The sequence below is a fragment of the Ranitomeya imitator genome, chromosome 3 (genome assembly GCF_032444005.1).
Source record: "Ranitomeya imitator isolate aRanImi1 chromosome 3, aRanImi1.pri, whole genome shotgun sequence".
NCBI lineage: Eukaryota > Metazoa > Chordata > Amphibia > Anura > Dendrobatidae > Ranitomeya > Ranitomeya imitator.
Genome location: NC_091284.1, coordinates 846,640,911 through 846,658,375, shown reverse-complemented (window position 1 = coordinate 846,658,375; position 17,465 = coordinate 846,640,911). Strand labels below are relative to the sequence as shown.

Genomic DNA, 17,465 nt, shown 5'->3' with positions numbered 1-17,465 from the left:
GGAAGACATACAAGACCACTGATAATCTCCCTCGATCTGGGGCTCCACGCAAAATCCCACCCCGTGGGGTCAGAATGATCACAAGAACGGTGAGCAAAAATCCCAGAACCACGCAGGGGGACCTAGTGAATGAACTGCAAAGAGCTGGGACCAATGTAACAAGGTCTACCATAAGTAACACACTACGCCACCATGGACTCAGATCCTGCAGTGCCAGACGTGTCCCACTGCTTAAGCCAGTACATGTCCGGGCCCGTCTGAAGTTTGCTAGAGAGCATTTGGATGATCCAGAGGAGTTTTGGGAGAATGCCCTATGGTCTGATGAAACCAAACTGGAACTGTTTGGTAGAAACACAACTTGTCGTGTTTGGAGGGAAAAGAATACTGAGTTGCATCCATCAAACACCATACCTACTGTAATGCATGGTGGTGGAAACATCATGCTTTGGGGCTGTTTCTCTTCAAAGGGGCCAGGATGACTGATCCGGGTACATGAAAGAATGAATGGGGCCATGTATCGTGAGATTTTGAGTGCAAACCTCCTTCCATCAGCAAGGGCATTGAAGATGAAACGTGGCTGGGTCTTTCAACATGACAATGATCCAAAGCACACCGCCAGGGCAACGAAGGAGTGGCTTCGTGAGAAGCATTTCAAGGTCCTGGAGTGGCCTAGCCAGTCTCCAGATCTCAACCCTATAGAAAACCTTTGGAGGGAGTTGAAAGTCCGTGTTGCCAAGCGAAAAGCCAAAAACATCACTGCTCTAGAGGAGATCTGCATGGAGGAATGGGCCAACTTACCAACAACAGTGTGTGGCAACCTTGTGAAGACTTACAGAAAGCGTTTGACCTCTGTCATTGCCAACAAAGGATATATTGCAAAGTATTGAGATGAAATTTTGTTTCTGACCAAATACTTATTTTCCACCATAATATGCAAATAAATTGTTAAAAAAAACAGACAATGTGATTTTCTGGATTTTTTTTTCTCAGTTTGTCTCCCATAGTTGAGGTCTACCTATGATGTAAATTACAGACGCCTCTCATCTTTTTAAGTGGTGGAACTTGAACTATTGCTGACTGACTAAATACTTTTTTGCCCCACTGTATATATTACAGATACACACACCCCAATACGACCACTGTCAGCTCCCTGCAATAACAAAAGGGATCTCGGATATATATCTGTCTCTCTGAGACTCCGCCCAGGCTCCACCCCAGCTCCACCTCCACACATCAAACTTTCCACAGTCCCACCACCCACTTGTGGAAAAACTCCAGTTCTGCACCACGTCCTCGCCAATCACACATTATCAGTTCCCATCTAACACCAGATCACATACATAGCCAGCAGCTTTTGTTTTGGCAAAAAGATTTTATAAATTGACACCATGACAAGGTAGATTCTTTTGGCTGTACCCTACTGTACTTTAACCTATTAAAGATTTATTGAAATATCCAATGCTCTTTTTAGGTATATTTTTCTTTATTTTTCTTTAACAGATCGTGTCACATATATTTTTAAAATGACCAATAATACTACATACAAGGGACAAATACCATCACAGTGTGTCCAGACCACATATTAGCACCACATAGTGAACGAATAATACGATACGATACGATACGATACACTTTATTGATCCCGTGGGAAATTATGGTATCACAGCAGCACAACTTAAAACATAAAAATCATAAAGGAATGACATAGTTGACATGACAGTTTGTTGACAGAAGAACATTATACATTAGAATAGGTCATACACAACGAGTGAACTGAAATGTAGAGAAATAAGTAGACATTCACCTTGGTGGTTTAACCCTAATGTTATTGTTGTACATCCCCATGGCAGTTGGCACAAACGATTTCCTATATTTTTCCTTCTTACACCTCAGAAGTATTAGCCGGTTGCTGAAGGTGCTCTTCTGTCTCATGAATAGCTCATATAATGGATGTGCATTATTGTTCATAATTGCCACACACTTTTTCAGAGTTCTTTTCTCCACTACTTCCCCAAAAGAGTCCAGATTACAGCCGACAGCAGAACTTGCCTTCTTAATAATCTTATTCAGCTTATTAGCATCAGAGGCCCGCACACTACTACCCCAGCACGTGATTGCAAAAAAGATGGCACTTGCCACCACAGACTAGTAGAACATTTCTAACATTTTGCTGCACACATTAAAAGACCTCAGTTTCCTTAGGAAATACAGTCTGCTCATCCCCTTCTTGTAGACAAACTCTGAGTGGCATCTCCAGTCCAGTTTGCTATCCAAATGGACCCCCAAATATTTGTAACTCTCCACCTGCTCTACCTCCTGACCAGCAATAGTGATCGGTAAGAATTCTATCTTTATCCTGCTATAGTTGGCCACCGACTCCTTGGTTTTCTTAACATTTAGTTGTAGATAGTTACCATTGCACCAATCCACGAAATTCGACACCACCCTTCTATATTCCTCATCCCCCTGATCTCCCCTAATGCATCCCACAACCACGGAGTCATCCGAAAATTTTTGAAGGTGGCAAAGTTCAGATTTATACTGAAAGTCTGAAGTATACAGTGTGAATAGAAAGGGCGCAAGCACCGTTCCCTGGGGGGCACCTACACTGCTCAGTAATCTGCTTGACACCACTGCTCCCATCTGTACAAACTGTGGCCGGTCTGATAGGTAGTCAGTTATCCAATTTCTCATCCCCTCCTCAACCTTCATATCAGTCATCTTTTTGTGTAGTAAAAGTGGCTGCAGGGAGTTAAATGCACTCGAGAAATCGAAGAACATCGCTCGCACCGTGGTTCCGTCAGTCTCCAGAAATGAATGTACCCTATGTAACAGAGAAAGGATAGCATCATCCACCCCCAATCTATGTCGGTAGGCAAACTGAAGGGGATCGATAAAAGCGTTAACCCTCGGTCTTAAGTGAGCAAGCACTAATCTTTCCAAGGCCTTCATAGCATGAGATGTTAAGGCTACAGGACGATAGTCATTTAGGGTTGCAGGAGAAGAAGTCTTGGGTACCGGCACCAGACAGGAAGTTTTCCATAACACTGGTACCCTCTGTGTTTGTAGACTTCCATTAAATAGGCGTGTAAAGACAGTACACAGCTGGTCTGCACAAACTTTAAGGACACGTGAGCTGAGTCCATCAGGTCCTGCAGCTTTACCAATGTTAAGTGACTTAAACTGCCTCCTCACATCATTTTCGGATACTCTAAATTTAGTCTGCTCATCCTCCAATATCGATGTTGCAGAATTTGCACCCAGTTCCCATCCACTATCAGTTGGCAGTGCACATGTACTCCTAAACCTGTTGAAATACTCATTCATCTCATTAGCCTTGTCTAGATTTCCACCATGATTTTCAGGCCTCACCTTAAGCCCAGTCAGTAATTTCATTCCTGACCAATCTTCCCTGGTATTATTGTGGGACAGTTTCTTTTCAAGTTTAATTCTGAAGGCTTCCTGGGCCTCCTTTATTTTATGCTTCAATTCATGCTGTATCATTTTAATTTCCTCTTTGTCACCTAATTTAAATGCCTTTTTTTTCCTGTTGAGCAAATGCTTCAATTTCTTTGTTATCCATGGCTTGTTGTTTGCAAAACACCTAATCTTTTTAGTCGGCACCAACATATCAGTGCAGAAGTTAATGTAGTCAGTCACTCTACCAACCACTTCATTAACATTTGTATACTCGTCCATTGTCCCAAGCAGCACATCCCAGTCTGTAAGATGAAAGCAATCCTGCAAAGCCTGTTCATTTGCTGGACTCCACATTCTAACTGTTTTAATGGTAGCAGGCTGTTTACTAACAACAGGTTGGTAGACTGGTGACAATAGTATAAGATTGTGATCAGACTTCCCCAAGGGCGGCAGGGTAGACGATGAATAAGCATTCTTGACATTCGCATAGAGTAAGTCCAAAGTAATTTTGTCACGTGTTGTACATTTAACAAATTGATAGAATTTAGGTAAGGCAGTAGAAATTTTAGCCCGGTTAAAATCCCCAGAGATTACAGTAAGCGAGTTGGGGTGTTTCAGCTGGAGCCGAGCAATGACTCCTGACAGCACTTCACCTGCAGCCTCATGGTTTGCAGTTGGTGGTATGTACAACACTATTGCAATAACACAGTAGCACAGTATGTGAGTGCAGGGGAGAGAGCAGTGCAGTACGTGAGCACAAGGGAGAGAGCAGTGCAGTATGTGAGCATGGGGGAGAGTGTAGCGCAGTATATGAGCGTGGGGGAGAGCGCAGTGCAGGATGTGAGTGCGGGGGAGAGCAGCGCAGTATGTGAAAGCAGGGGAGAGGGCAGCGCAGTATATTAGCGCGGGGGAGAGATCAGCGCAGTATATGAGCACAGGGGAGAGAGTAGCACAGTATGTGAAAGCAGGGGAGAGCGCAGTGCAGTATATTAGCGCGGGGGAGAGAGTAGCACAGTATGTGAGTGCAAGGGAGAGAGTAGCACAGTATGTGAGTGCAGGGGATAGAGCAGTGCAGTACGTGAGCACAAGGGAGAGAGCAGTGCAGTATGTGAGCATGGGGGAGAGTGTAGCGCAGTATATGAGCGTGGGGGAGAGTGCAGTGCAGGATGTGAGTGCGGGGGAGAGCAGCGCAGTATGTGAAAGCAGGGGAGAGGGCAGCGCAGTATATTAGTGCGGGGGAGAGATCAGCGCAGTATATGAGCACAGGGGAGAGAGTAGCACAGTATGTGAAAGCAGGGGAGAGCGCAGCGCAGTATATTAGTGCGGGGGAGAGAGTAGCACAGTATGTGAGTGCATGGGAGAGAGCAGTGCAGTACGTGAGCACAAGGGAGAGCAGTGCAGTATGTGAGCATGGGGGAGAGAGCAGCGCAGTATGTGATCATGGGGGAGAGGGCAGCGCAGTATATTAGTGCGGGGGAGAGAGCAGTGCAGGATGTGAGTGTGGGGGAGAGCAGCGCAGTATGTGAAAGCAGGGGAGAGCGCAGCGCAGTATATTAGTGCGGGGAAGAGAGCAGCGCAGTATGTGAGTGTGGGGGAGAGCGCAGTGCAGTATGTGAGTGCGGGGGAGAGCGCAGCGCAGTATGTGAGTGCAGGGGAGAGCGCAGCGCATTATATTAGTGCGGGGGAGAGCAGCGCAGTATATTAGCGCGAGAGAGCAGCGCAGTATATGAGTACAGGGGAGAGAGTAGCACAGTATGTGAGTGCAGGGAAGAGTGCAGCGCAGTATATGAGAATGGGGGAGAGAGCAGCGCCGTATGTGAGCACAAGGGAGAGAGCAGTGCATGTGATCATGGGGGAGAGAGCAGTGCAGTATGTGAGTACGGGGGAGAGGGCAGCGCAGTATATTAGTGCGGGGGAGAGAGCAGTGCAGGATGTGAGTGCGGGGGAGAGCAGCGCAGTATGTGAAAGCAGGGGAGAGCGCAGCGCAGTATATTAGTGCGGGGGAGAGAGCAGCACAATATGTGAGTGCGGGGGAGAGAGCAGTGCAGGATGTGAGTGTGGGGGAGAGAGCAGCGCAGTATGTGAGTGCGGGGGAGAGCGCAGCGCAGTATGTGAGTGAAGGGGAGAGCGCAGCGCAGTATATTAGTGCGGAGGAGAGAGCAGCGCAGTATATTAGCACGAGAGAGAGAGCAGCGCAGTATATGAGTACAGGGGAGAGAGTAGCACAGTATGTGAGTGCAGGGGAGAGTGCAGCGCAGTATATGAGCGTGGGGGAGAGAGCAGCGCCGTATGTGAGCACAAGGGAGAGAGCAGTGCAGTACGTGAGCACAAGGTAGAGAGCAGTGCAGTATGTGAGCATGGGGGAGTGTTGTGAATTCCGCTCTTGGGCTCCCTCCGGTGGTTTTAAGTGGAGTGGCTGCTCCTTGGATTTAGCTGTCAGCAGCTGCTTCCACTGATTGTCTATTCTACTCGGCTATTTAGCCTGGCTCTTTCCTTCAGCTTGTGCCACTTGTCAATGGTTCCTGGTTGGATTCACATCTCTTTGGATTTCCCTGTTATCCTGACCAGTTCAGCAAAGCTAAGTCCTTGCTTGCTCTTTTCTGTCCACAGGTTGTGGACTTATCCGTTCTGTGCTTTCTATGTTTGTCCAGCTTGTCAGTATGAATTAATTCTGTTATGCTGGAAGCTCTGGGAAGCAGATTTACCCTCCACACCTTTAGTCAGGTGTGGAGATTTTTGTAAACTCTGTGTGGATTTTTTGTAGTGTTTTATACTGACCGCACAGTATTCCATCCTGTCCTATCTATCTAGCTAGACTGGCCTCCTGTGCTCATCCTGGTTTCATTCTGTGTATGTCTTTTCCCTCTCCACTCACAGTCATTACTTGTGGGGGGCTAATCTATCCTTTGGGGATTTTCTCTGAGGCAAGATAGTTTTCCTGTTTCTATCTTTAGGGGTAGTTAGTTCTCAGGCTGTGACGAGGTGCCTAGGGAGAGTTGGGAGCATCCCACGGCTACTTCTAGTGTTGTGTTGAGCTTAGGGACTGCGGTCAGTACAGGTACCACTTCCTTCAGAGCTCGTCCCATGTTGCTCCTAAACCACCAGATCATAACAGTACAAGTGGCCAAAAATGAATTAAATGCATCTCAAAAGAAGGAAAAAATTCTGAGCCATTTTTTTTCTGTGCTCTCTTTTGTCTTTTTTTTCCTCTTGATCTCTGGGTGGTTCAGGATTTATGCTCTGGCATGGATGTTCAGGGTTTGTTTTCTCGTGTGGATCAACTTGCTGCAAGAGTACAGAGTATCCAAGATTATGTTGTCCAGACTCCGGCTTTGGAGTCTAGAATTCCTACTCCTGATTTGTTTTTTGGAGACAGATCCAAGTTTTTGAACTTTAAAAATAACTGCAAATTGTTTTTTTCTTTGAAACCCCGTTCTTCTGGTGATCCCATTCAGCAAGTTAAAATCATCATATCCTTGCTGCGTGGTGACCCTCAGGACTGGGCATTCTCCCTTGAATCAGGGGATCCGGCATTGCTGAATGTAGACGCATTTTTTCAAGCGTTCGGATTATTGTATGACGAACCTAATTCTGTGGATCATGCAGAAAAAACCCTGTTGGCCTTGTGTCAAGGTCAGGAAGCGGCAGAATTATACTGCCAGAAATTTAGGAAATGGTCTGTGCTCACTAAATGGAATGAGGATGCTCTGGCTGCTATTTTCAGAAAAGGTCTTTCTGAAGCCCTTAAAGATGTTATGGTGGGCTTCCCTACGCCTACTGGTTTGAGCGAATCTATGTCTCTAGCCATTCAGATTGATCGGCGTCTGCGCGAGCGCAAAGCTGTGCACCATATGGCAGTGTCCTCTGAGCAGAGTCCTGAGCCTATGCAATGTGATAGGATTTTGACTAGAACAGAACGGCAGGAATTCAGACATCAGAATAGGCTGTGTTTTTACTGTGGTGATTCTGCTCATGTTATTTCTGATTGCCCTAAGCGTACTAAGAGAGTCGCTAGGTCTGTTACCATTAGTACTGTACAGCCTAAATTTCTCTTATCTGTGACCCTGATTTGCTCATTGTCGTCCTTTTCTGTCATGGCGTTTGTGGATTCAGGCGCTGCCCTGAACTTAATGGACTTAGAATTCGCCAGGCGCTGTGGTTTTTCCTTGCAGCCTTTGCAGAGCCGTACTCCTTTGAGGAGCATTGATGCTACTCCATTGGCCAAGAATAAACCTCACTACTGGACGCAGATGACCATGTACATGGCTCCTGCACATCAGGAAGATTGCCGTTTTCTGGTGTTGCATAACCTGCATGATGTTGTTGTACTGGGTTTTCCATGGTTACAGGAACATAATCCAGTGCTGGATTGGAAAACTATGTCTGTGACTAGTTGGGGTTGTCAAGGGGTACATAGGGACGTTCCTTTGATGTCAATTTCCTCTTCCCCCTCTTCTGAGGTCCCTGAGTTTTTGTCGGATTTCCAGGATGTATTTGATGAGCCCAAGTCCAGTTCCCTTCCTCCACATAGGGACTGTGATTGTGCTATTAACTTGATTCCTGGTTGCAAGTTCCCTAAGGGCCGACTTTTCAATCTGTCTGTGCCAGAGCATGCCGCCATGCGAAGCTATGTTAAGGAGTCTTTGGAGAAGGGGCATATTCGGCCCTCTTCGTCACCATTGGGAGCGGGTTTCTTTTTTGTTGCTAAGAAGGATGGCTCCTTGAGACCCTGTATAGATTATCGTCTTCTTAATAAGATCACGGTCAAATTCCAATACCCCTTGCCTTTGCTTTCTGATTTGTTTGCTCAGATTAAGGGGGCTAGTTGGTTTACTAAGATTGACCTCCGAGGGGCATATAATCTTGTTCGTATTAAACAGGGTGACGAATGGAAAACTGCATTTAATACGCCCGAAGGCCATTTTGAATACCTTGTGATGCCATTCGGGGTCTCTAATGCTCCATCTGTGTTCCAATCCTTCATGCATGATATTTTCTGCAATTATCTTGATAAATTCATGGTTGTATATTTGGATGATATTTTGATTTTTTCCGATGATTGGGAGTCTCATGTGAAGCAGGTCAGGATGGTGTTCCAGATCCTTCGTGATAATGCTTTATTTGTGAAGGGGTCTAAGTGCCTATTCGGAGTTCAGAAGGTCTTTTTTTGTGGTTTTATTTTTTCTCCCTCGTCTATGGAAATGGATCCTGTTAAGGTCCAAGCTATTCATGACTGGATTCAACCCACATCTGTGAAGAGCCTTCAAAAATTTTTGGGCTTTGCTAATTTCTATCGCCGTTTCATTGCCAACTTTTCCAGTGTGGTTAAGCCCCTTACTGATTTGACGAAGAAAGGCGCTGATGTGACGAATTGGTCCTCTGCGGCTGTTGAGGCCTTTCGGGAGCTTAAACGCCGATTTACTTCTGCCCCTGTGTTGCGTCAGCCGGATGTTTCTCTTCTTTTTCAGGTTGAGGTCGACGCTTCTGAGATTGGGGCAGGGGCCGTTTTGTCTCAGAGGGATTCTGATGGTTCTTTGATGAAACCGTGTGCTTTTTTTTCCAGAAAGTTTTCACCTGCGGAACGCAATTATGATGTCGGCAATCGGGAGTTGTTGGCTATGAAGTGGGCGTTTGAGGAGTGGCGACATTGGCTTGAGGGAGCTAAACACCGTGTTGTGGTCTTGACTGATCATAAGAATCTGATTTACCTCGAGTCGGCCAAGCGGCTGAATCCTAGACAGGCTCGATGGTCCCTGTTTTTCTCCCGTTTTGATTTTGTGGTCTCGTATCTTCCGGGATCTAAGAATGTTAAAGCTGATGCCCTCTCTAGGAGTTTTTCGCCTGATTCTCCTGGAGTCCTTGAGCCGGTTGGCATTCTTAAGGAAGGGGTGATTCTTTCTGCCATCTCCCCTGATTTGCGGCAGGTGCTTCGGGAATTTCAGGCTGATAGGCCTGACCGCTGTTCAGTGGGGAAGCTGTTTGTTCCTGATGGATGGACAAGTAAGGTGATTTCTGAGGTTCATTGTTCAGTGTTGGCTGGTCATCCTGGGATGTTTGGTACCAGAGATTTGGTTGCTAGGTCCTTTTGGTGGCCTTCCTTGTCGCACGATGTGCGTGCTTTTGTGCAGTCCTGTGGGACTTGCGCCCGAGCCAAGCGTTGCTGTTCCCGCGCTAGTGGGTTGCTTTTGCCTTTGCCAGTCCCTGAGAGGCCCTGGACGCATATTTCCATGGATTTTATTTCGGATCTTCCTGTTTCCCAGAAGATGTCTGTTATCTGGGTTGTTTGTGACCAGTTCTCTAAAATGGTCCATCTGGTACCTTTGCCTGAGTTGCCTTCCTCCTCAGATCTGGTTCCATTATTTTTTCAGCATGTGGTTCGTTTGCATGGCATTCCGGAGAATATTGTGTCTGACAGAGGTTCTCAGTTTGTCTCTAGGTATTGGCGGGCCTTTTGTGCTAGGATGGGCATTGATTTGTCTTTTTCTTCGGCGTTTCATCCTCAGACTAATGGCCAAACTGAGCGAACTAATCAGACCTTGGAGACCTATTTGAGATGCTTTGTGTCTGCTGATCAGGATGATTGGGTGGCTTTCTTTCCGTTGGCCGAGTTTGCCCTTAATAATCGGGCTAGTTCGGCTACTTTGGTTTCACCTTTCTTTTGTAATTTTGGTTTTCAGCCTCGTTTCTCTTCTGGGCAGGTTGAGCCTTCTGATTGTCCTGGTGTGGATTCTGTGGTGGACAGGCTGCAGCAGATTTGGACTCATGTGGTGGACAATTTGACGTTGTTTCAGGAAAGGGCTCAACGTTTTGCTAACCGCCGTCGGTGTGTTGGTCCCCGGCTTCGTGTGGGGGATTTGGTTTGGTTGTCTTCTCGTCATGTTCCTATGAAGGTTTCTTCCCCTAAGTTTAAGCCTCGGTTTATTGGTTTTTATAAAATTTCTGAAATTATTAATCCGGTCTCTTTTCGTTTGGCTCTTCCAGCCTCTTTTGCCATCCACAATGTTTTCCATAGATCTTTGTTGCGGAGATATGTGGTGCCCGTTGTTCCCTCAGTTGATCCTCCTGCCCCGGTGTTGGTTGAGGGAGAGTTGGAATATGAGGTTGAGAAAATTTTGGATTCTCGTTTTTCGAGGCGGAGGCTTCAGTATCTTGTCAAGTGGAAGGGTTATGGCCAGGAGGATAATTCTTGGGTTGTTGCCTCCGATGTCCATGCCACCGATTTGGTTCGTGCTTTTCACTTGGCTCGTCCTGATCGGCCTGGGGGCTCTGGTGAGGGTTCGGTGACCCCTCCTCAAGGGGGGGTACTGTTGTGAATTCCGCTCTTGGGCTCCCTCCGGTGGTTGTAAGTGGCACTTTTGTGAGTTCTGCTCTTGGGCTCCCTCCAGTGGTTTTAAGTGGAGTGGCTGCTCCTTGGATTTAGCTGTCAGCAGCTGCTTACACTGATTGTCTATTCTGCTCGGCTATTTAGCCTGGCTCTTTCCTTCAGCTTGTGCCACTTGTCAATGGTTCCTGGTTGGATTCACATCTCTTTGGATTTCCCTGTTATCCTGACCAGTTCAGCAAAGCTAAGTCCTTGCTTGCTCTTTTCTGTCCACAGGTTGTGGACTTATCCGTTCTGTGCTTTCTATGTTTGTCCAGATTGTCAGTATGAATTAATTCTGTTATGCTGGAAGCTCTGGGAAGCAGATTTACCCTCCACACCTTTAGTCAGGTGTGGAGATTTTTGTAAACTCTGTGTGGATTTTTTTAGTTTTTATACTGACCGCACAGTATTCCATCCTGTCCTATCTATCTAGCTAGACTGGCCTCCTGTGCTACATCCTGGTTTTCATTCTGTGTATGTCTTTTCCCTCTCCACTCACAGTCATTACTTGTGGGGGGCTATCTATCCTTTGGGGATTTTCTCTGAGGCAAGATAGTTTTCCTGTTTCTATCTTTAGGGGTAGTTAGTTCTCAGGCTGTGACGAGCTGCCTAGGGAGTGTTAGGAGCATCCCACGGCTACTTCTAGTGTTGTGTTGAGCTTAGGGACTGCGGTCAGTACAGGTACCACTTCCTTCAGAGCTCGTCCCATGTTGCTCCTAAACCACCAGATCATACCAGGGGAGAGATCAGCGCCGTATGTGATCATGGGGGAGAGAGCAGCGCAGTATGTGAGCGCTGAGGAGAGCAGCGCAGTATATGAAAGGGTAGAGCGCAGCGCAGTATACTAGCGTGGGGGAGAGAGCAGCGCAGTATGTGAGCGCGGGGGAGAGAGCAGCGCAGTATATGAGCGCGAGGGAGAGTGCAGCGCAGTATATGAGCATGGGGGAGAGAGCAGCGCCGTATGTGAGCGCAAGGGAGAGAGCAGTGCAGTATGTGAGCATGGGGGAGAGAGCAGCGCCGTATGTGATCATGGGGGAGAGAGCAGCGCAGTATGTGAGCACTGAGGAGAGCAGCACAGTATATGAAAGGGTAGAGCGCAGCGCAGTGTATTAGCGCGGGGGAGAGCAGCGCAGTATGTGAGCGCGGGGGAGAGAGCAGCGCAGTATATGAGCGCGGGGAGAGAGCAGTGCAGTATGTGAGCATGGGGGAGAGAGCAGCGCAGTATGTGAGCACAAGGGAGAGAGCAGTTCAGTATGAGAGTGGTGGAGAGAGCAGCACAGGATGTGAGCGCAAGGGAGAGAGCAGTGCAGTATGTGAGCGGGGAGAGAGCAGCGCAGTATATGAGCGTGGGGGAGAGAGCTCCGCAGTATATGAGCGTGGGGGAGAGAGCAGCACACTATCTGAGCGCGGGGGAGAGAGCAGCGCTGTATCTGAGGTCAGGGGAGAGAGCAGCGCAGGATGTGAGCGCGGGGGAGAGCAGGCTGTATCTGAGGTCAGGGGAGAGAGCAGCACAGTATCTGAGCGCGGGGAAGAGAGCAGCGCTGTATCTGAGGTCAGGGGAGAGAGCAGCGCAGGCTGTGAGCGTGGGGGAGAGCAGCGCTGTATCTGAGGTCAGGGGAGAGAGCAGCGCAGGATGTGAGCGTGGTGAAGAGAGCAGCGCAGTATGTGAGCACGGAGGAGAGAACAGCGCAGTATGTGAGAGCGGTGGAGATAGCAGTGCAGTATCTGAGTGCGGGGGAGAACAGCGCTGTATCTGAGCGTGGGGGAGAGAGCTGCGCAGTATATGAGCGTGGGGGAGAGAGCAGCACAGTATCTGAGCGCGGGGGAGAGAGCAGCGCTGTATCTGAGGTCAGGGGAGAGAGCAGCGCAGGATGTGAGCGCGGGGGAGAGCAGGCTGTATCTGAGGTCAGGGGAGAGAGCAGCACAGTATCTGAGCGCGGGGAAGAGAGCAGCGCTGTATCTGAGGTCAGGGGAGAGAGCAGCGCAGGATGTGAGCGTGGGGGAGAGCAGCGCTGTAGCTGAGGTCAGGGGAGAGAGCAGCGCAGGATGTGAGCGTGGTGAAGAGAGCAGCGCAGTATGTGAGCACGGAGGAGAGAACAGCGCAGTATGTGAGAGCGGTGGAGATAGCAGTGCAGTATCTGAGTGCGGGGGAGAACAGCGCTGTATCTGAGGTCAGGGGAGAGAGCAGCGCAGGATGTGATCACGGAGGAGAGAACAACGCAGTATGTGAGCATGGGGGAGAGAGCAGCGCAGGATGTGAGCGAGGTGAAGAGAGCAGCGCAGTATGTGAGCATGGAGGAGAGAACAGCGCAGTATGTGAGCATGGGGGAGAGAGCAGCACAGTATGAGTGTGGCTAAGATAGCAGCAGGGTCGGACTGGCCTACCGGAGAACGGGAGGATTCTCCTGTGGACCCAGGCACTGACACCTGCTGGCATACTAGCCCGCAGCTGCCTAGGGCCCCCATTGCTCCAGGGCCCCCAGCCAGTGGTGTGTCGCTAATAGCAGCACACTCAGCAGCTATGGGGTCCCTTAGTTAGGGGGCCCACCCGGTGCCAGCAGAGCAGCAGCTGGAGACAGGAGCCTGTCCCCGCTGCTAAATAAAAATGAATATTCATGCCTCCCCATGCCCCCATGGGCGTGGAGAGGAGTGAATACTCATTTCTCTTTAATAGCGGGCAGTGTTAGGCACAGGCTGATGCTAACACTGCCCGCTTGTAAAGCCGGTGCTGCTGCATTGGGGCCCCGGAGGTGGGCTCCTGCAGGGCGGCTAACCCTGAGGGCAATCGGTGGGCAGGGAAAGCAAAAGGGTAATTAAATAGGAGAGGATGAGTATTTGCACACAGCCGAAAAACATAGCAACAGTCAAAGCTATAAACTCCAAACGCATCTACTAACAACAGACTCCTCCACTCCTCAACAGGCAGTACAAGACTTAACACTGGCAGTACAGATTGCCAGAGGAGAGTATATGTAGCAGAGAGTGGCCAATACTGAACAGCTGAGACCATCCAAGCTGAGGACACTCAGAGACTCCGGATGAGCAGATTATCCCCTGCACTGGACTGCTAACAGAAACCTGCATTATTTGAAATGAAGAAGTTCTTCTGATCAGTGCAGGCGTACGTGAAATCAGGCGCTGCTGCATTCTGGCCCCTCTCTGTTGCTGTAAACCAGTGATATTCAGCAAGATGTCGCCCTTTATTGCGCTACCTGCTTTACCTAGCGCAAAGACTTTGGCACATTTTTTCATTAAAAAAATCATGAAACTACATGGATTTCCTACCTATATTGTTTCTGACCGGGTGGTTCAATTTATTTCCAAATTTTGGAGAATGTTTGCACTCATTTGGGGACCTATCTAACATTTTCTTCAGCCTTTTATCCACGGTTTAATGGGCAAACTGAACATATTACCCAGAATCTTGAGACTTATATTAGGTGTTTTGTGTCTGAAAATCAAGAGGATTGGGTTACTTACTTACCTCTAGCTGAATTTGCAGTGAATTTGTCATGAGTCTCTTGGTAAGTCCCTGTACTTCAGCCCATACGGCTTTCATCCTCAGTTCAGCTCGTTCAATAGGAATCGTTCTTCAGGATACCTGAAGAAGAACGGTTTTCATCATCTATTACGTCTGTGTGTCAAGGGGTTCTTAATAATGTGAAGAAGGTAGTCCAAATATAAGAGTATGTCTGACCAGAGACATTTGATTGGTCTAGACCTGTGTGTTGGTAGTTTGGAGTGGTTGTCTTCAAAGAATATTAAGCTGAATGTTCCTTCTTGGAAACAGGGACCCTGGTTCATAGATCCTTATAGGATTGTGGATTCATATTGTGTTTCGCCGGTGTCTACTCAAAGCATACGTTGCATCCTCTGAACCATCAGCACCACCTTCATCACTGATCATTGTTAATGGGAATTTGGATTATTGATTCTCGCTTGGTTCTTCGCTCTGTTCAGTATCTGGTTCACTGGAAGGGTTATGATCCTGAAGAGAGAATGTGGGTTCCAGCATCTGATGTTTATGCCGTCACGTGGAACCAGTCTTTTGATGTGACACACTCTGATAAACCCGGCCCTGACATTCCGGAGGTCTCGCTTTGAAAGCAACAGTGAAGGGGCAGAATACCGCAGTGTCTGATTCCGCATACTCCTGAACTGATTAGAAGCACGTCACCATCATATTAAAATGTGCAGATTTCTGCTAGCAGTACAGGGGTTAAATCTGTTCAATTGCAAGTCTCTGAAGCTTTCCAACTTTGATGGTCTCAGCTGTTCAGTGTTGACCACTCCCCTCTCCTTTTTATACGCGCCTCTGGCAATTAGGATTGCCAGTGTTTTATACTGCCTGGTGTGGATTTGGAGGTGTTTGTTGAGAATGCATTTGGAGTGTTGATCTTAAGACTGTTACTTGATAATTTGTCTGTATAAATATCCTCATCTTCTCCTATTTTGTTTTTCTTTCCTTTTACTTCCTGGTGTTCCACTCTGTTGTTTGTGAGTGCATATTTATATGATTAGTATCCCTGTACATCTACCCTTGTTATTATAAGAATATATCCCCAAAACACATATTCATGATTAGGTAATGGACTAGAGTCTAGTGTCCCCCCCCCCCCCATAAGGTAATAATATCGCAACATCAAGCGGTGGAGTACTCTGAATAACACACATAACAAAAGAAAAAAATGGGAGTAACCATAAACTACCAATAAAGTTAAAACAAGAATATTTATTAGAAAAAGTTGCACTTTATTATGTTATATATCATTGTTCTGTACCATTTTGGATCATTGCTTTCTCCATCCCTTCCTGTCCCGTCCCACTTCCCCTCGCCTCCTTGAAGATATCCCTCTAACTGATGTAGATACATCCGTACAAACGGCCGCTTCCTTTGGTCTCCTTTAAAATGGCCACCAGTGATCGTGTGCGCGTTGTGCTTCATCATCTTTCTGCTCCATCCAATCATCTAATAGCCCAACATGGGTGCGTCGCTGTAATGACAGTGGGCCGCAGCACTTCACCGACGGAAGCAACAACGAGTATGCACCATTCTTAATTTGGCACCTGTGGGCGCCCTATATACCAGATAGGATATAACCGGCTGACACCTCCCCTTATGAAATCTGCACGCGAAACGCGCGTCGGGGCAGTGCTGGCAGACCCCACCAAGTGTCCTCTCCCCCCTTTACTATGTGTAAGTATTCCAACGTATAAACCAGTCTCTCGTCTTATCCTATGTCTATTGGGTTTCTACTACATATGGTGACTGGGTATAAGGGTCTACTACATAGTAATATTTTTTTTGCAATATTCGTCGAACACAGCCGAATGTCATTAGAGTCAATGCTAGTAGAAATTACCGAATAAGTGCAGAACCGATCATAAGACATACATCCGTCAGGAATAGGGTACCAAATGGCATGAATATGGCAAATTCAGGTTCGGCAATCGAATCTGAACAAATTTACTTTACTCTATTCCTCATCCAATTGCCTCCAATACTTCTCCCAAGTATCCCCCGTTCTGTAGAATCCATGGATTCGCTCATCACTATTTCTGTTCATTATGCGGATTGTAGGACTATGCCGTGTATATGTATTGGGGCCCCTGTGTATTTGTAGTTGTGCCCCTGTGTAAATATGTAGTGAGGTCCTTGTGTATATGTGCGGGGGCCCCTGTGTATTTGTAGTTGTGCCCCTGTGTAAATATGTAGTGAGGTCCTTGTGTATATGTGCGTGGGCCCCTGTGTATATGTAGAGGGGCTCCTGTGTACATAGTAACATAGTAACATAGTTAGTAAGGCCGAAAAAAGACATTTGTCCATCCAGTTCAGCCTATATTCCATCATAATAAATCCCCAGATCTACGTCCTTCTACAGAACCTAATTGTATGATACAATATTGTTCTGCTCCAGGAAGACATCCAGGCCTCTCTTGAACCCCTCGACTGAGTTCGCCATCACCACCTCCTCAGGCAAGCAATTCCAGATTCTCACTGCCCTAACAGTAAAGAATCCTCTTCTATGTTGGTGGAAAAACCTTCTCTCCTCCAGACGCAAAGAATGCCCCCTTGTGCCCGTCACCTTCCTTGGTATAAACAGATCCTCAGCGAGATATTTGTATTGTCCCCTTATATACTTATACATGGTTATTAGATCGCCCCTCAGTCGTCTTTTTTCTAGACTAAATAATCCTAATTTCGCTAATCTATCTGGGTATTGTAGTTCTCCCATCCCCTTTATTAATTTTGTTGCCCTCCTTTGTACTCTCTCTAGTTCCATTATATCCTTCCTGAGCACCGGTGCCCAAAACTGGACACAGTACTCCATGTGCGGTCTAACTAGGGATTTGTACAGAGGCAGTATAATGCTCTCATCATGTGTATCCAGACCTCTCTTAATGCACCCCATGATCCTGTTTGCCTTGGCAGCTGCTGCCTGGCACTGGCTGCTCCAGGTAAGTTTATCATTAACTAGGATCCCCAAGTCCTTCTCCCTGTCAGATTTACCCAGTGGTTTCCCATTCAGTGTGTAATGGTGATATTGATTCCCTCTTCCCATGTGTATAACCTTACATTTATCATTGTTAAACCTCATCTGCCACCTTTCAGCCCAAGTTTCCAACTTATCCAGATCCATCTGTAGCAGAATACTATCTTCTCTTGTATTAACTGCTTTAC

At 47.3% G+C, this 17,465-nt stretch overlaps 1 protein-coding gene across 1 annotated transcript in view; it reads left to right on the top strand.

Annotated features, from left to right (window-relative positions):
• Window positions 1-17,465, top strand: part of LOC138671453 (aldehyde dehydrogenase family 3 member B1-like) — a 231,869-nt gene that overhangs the window by 65,556 nt on the left and 148,848 nt on the right. The window lies entirely within an intron of this gene.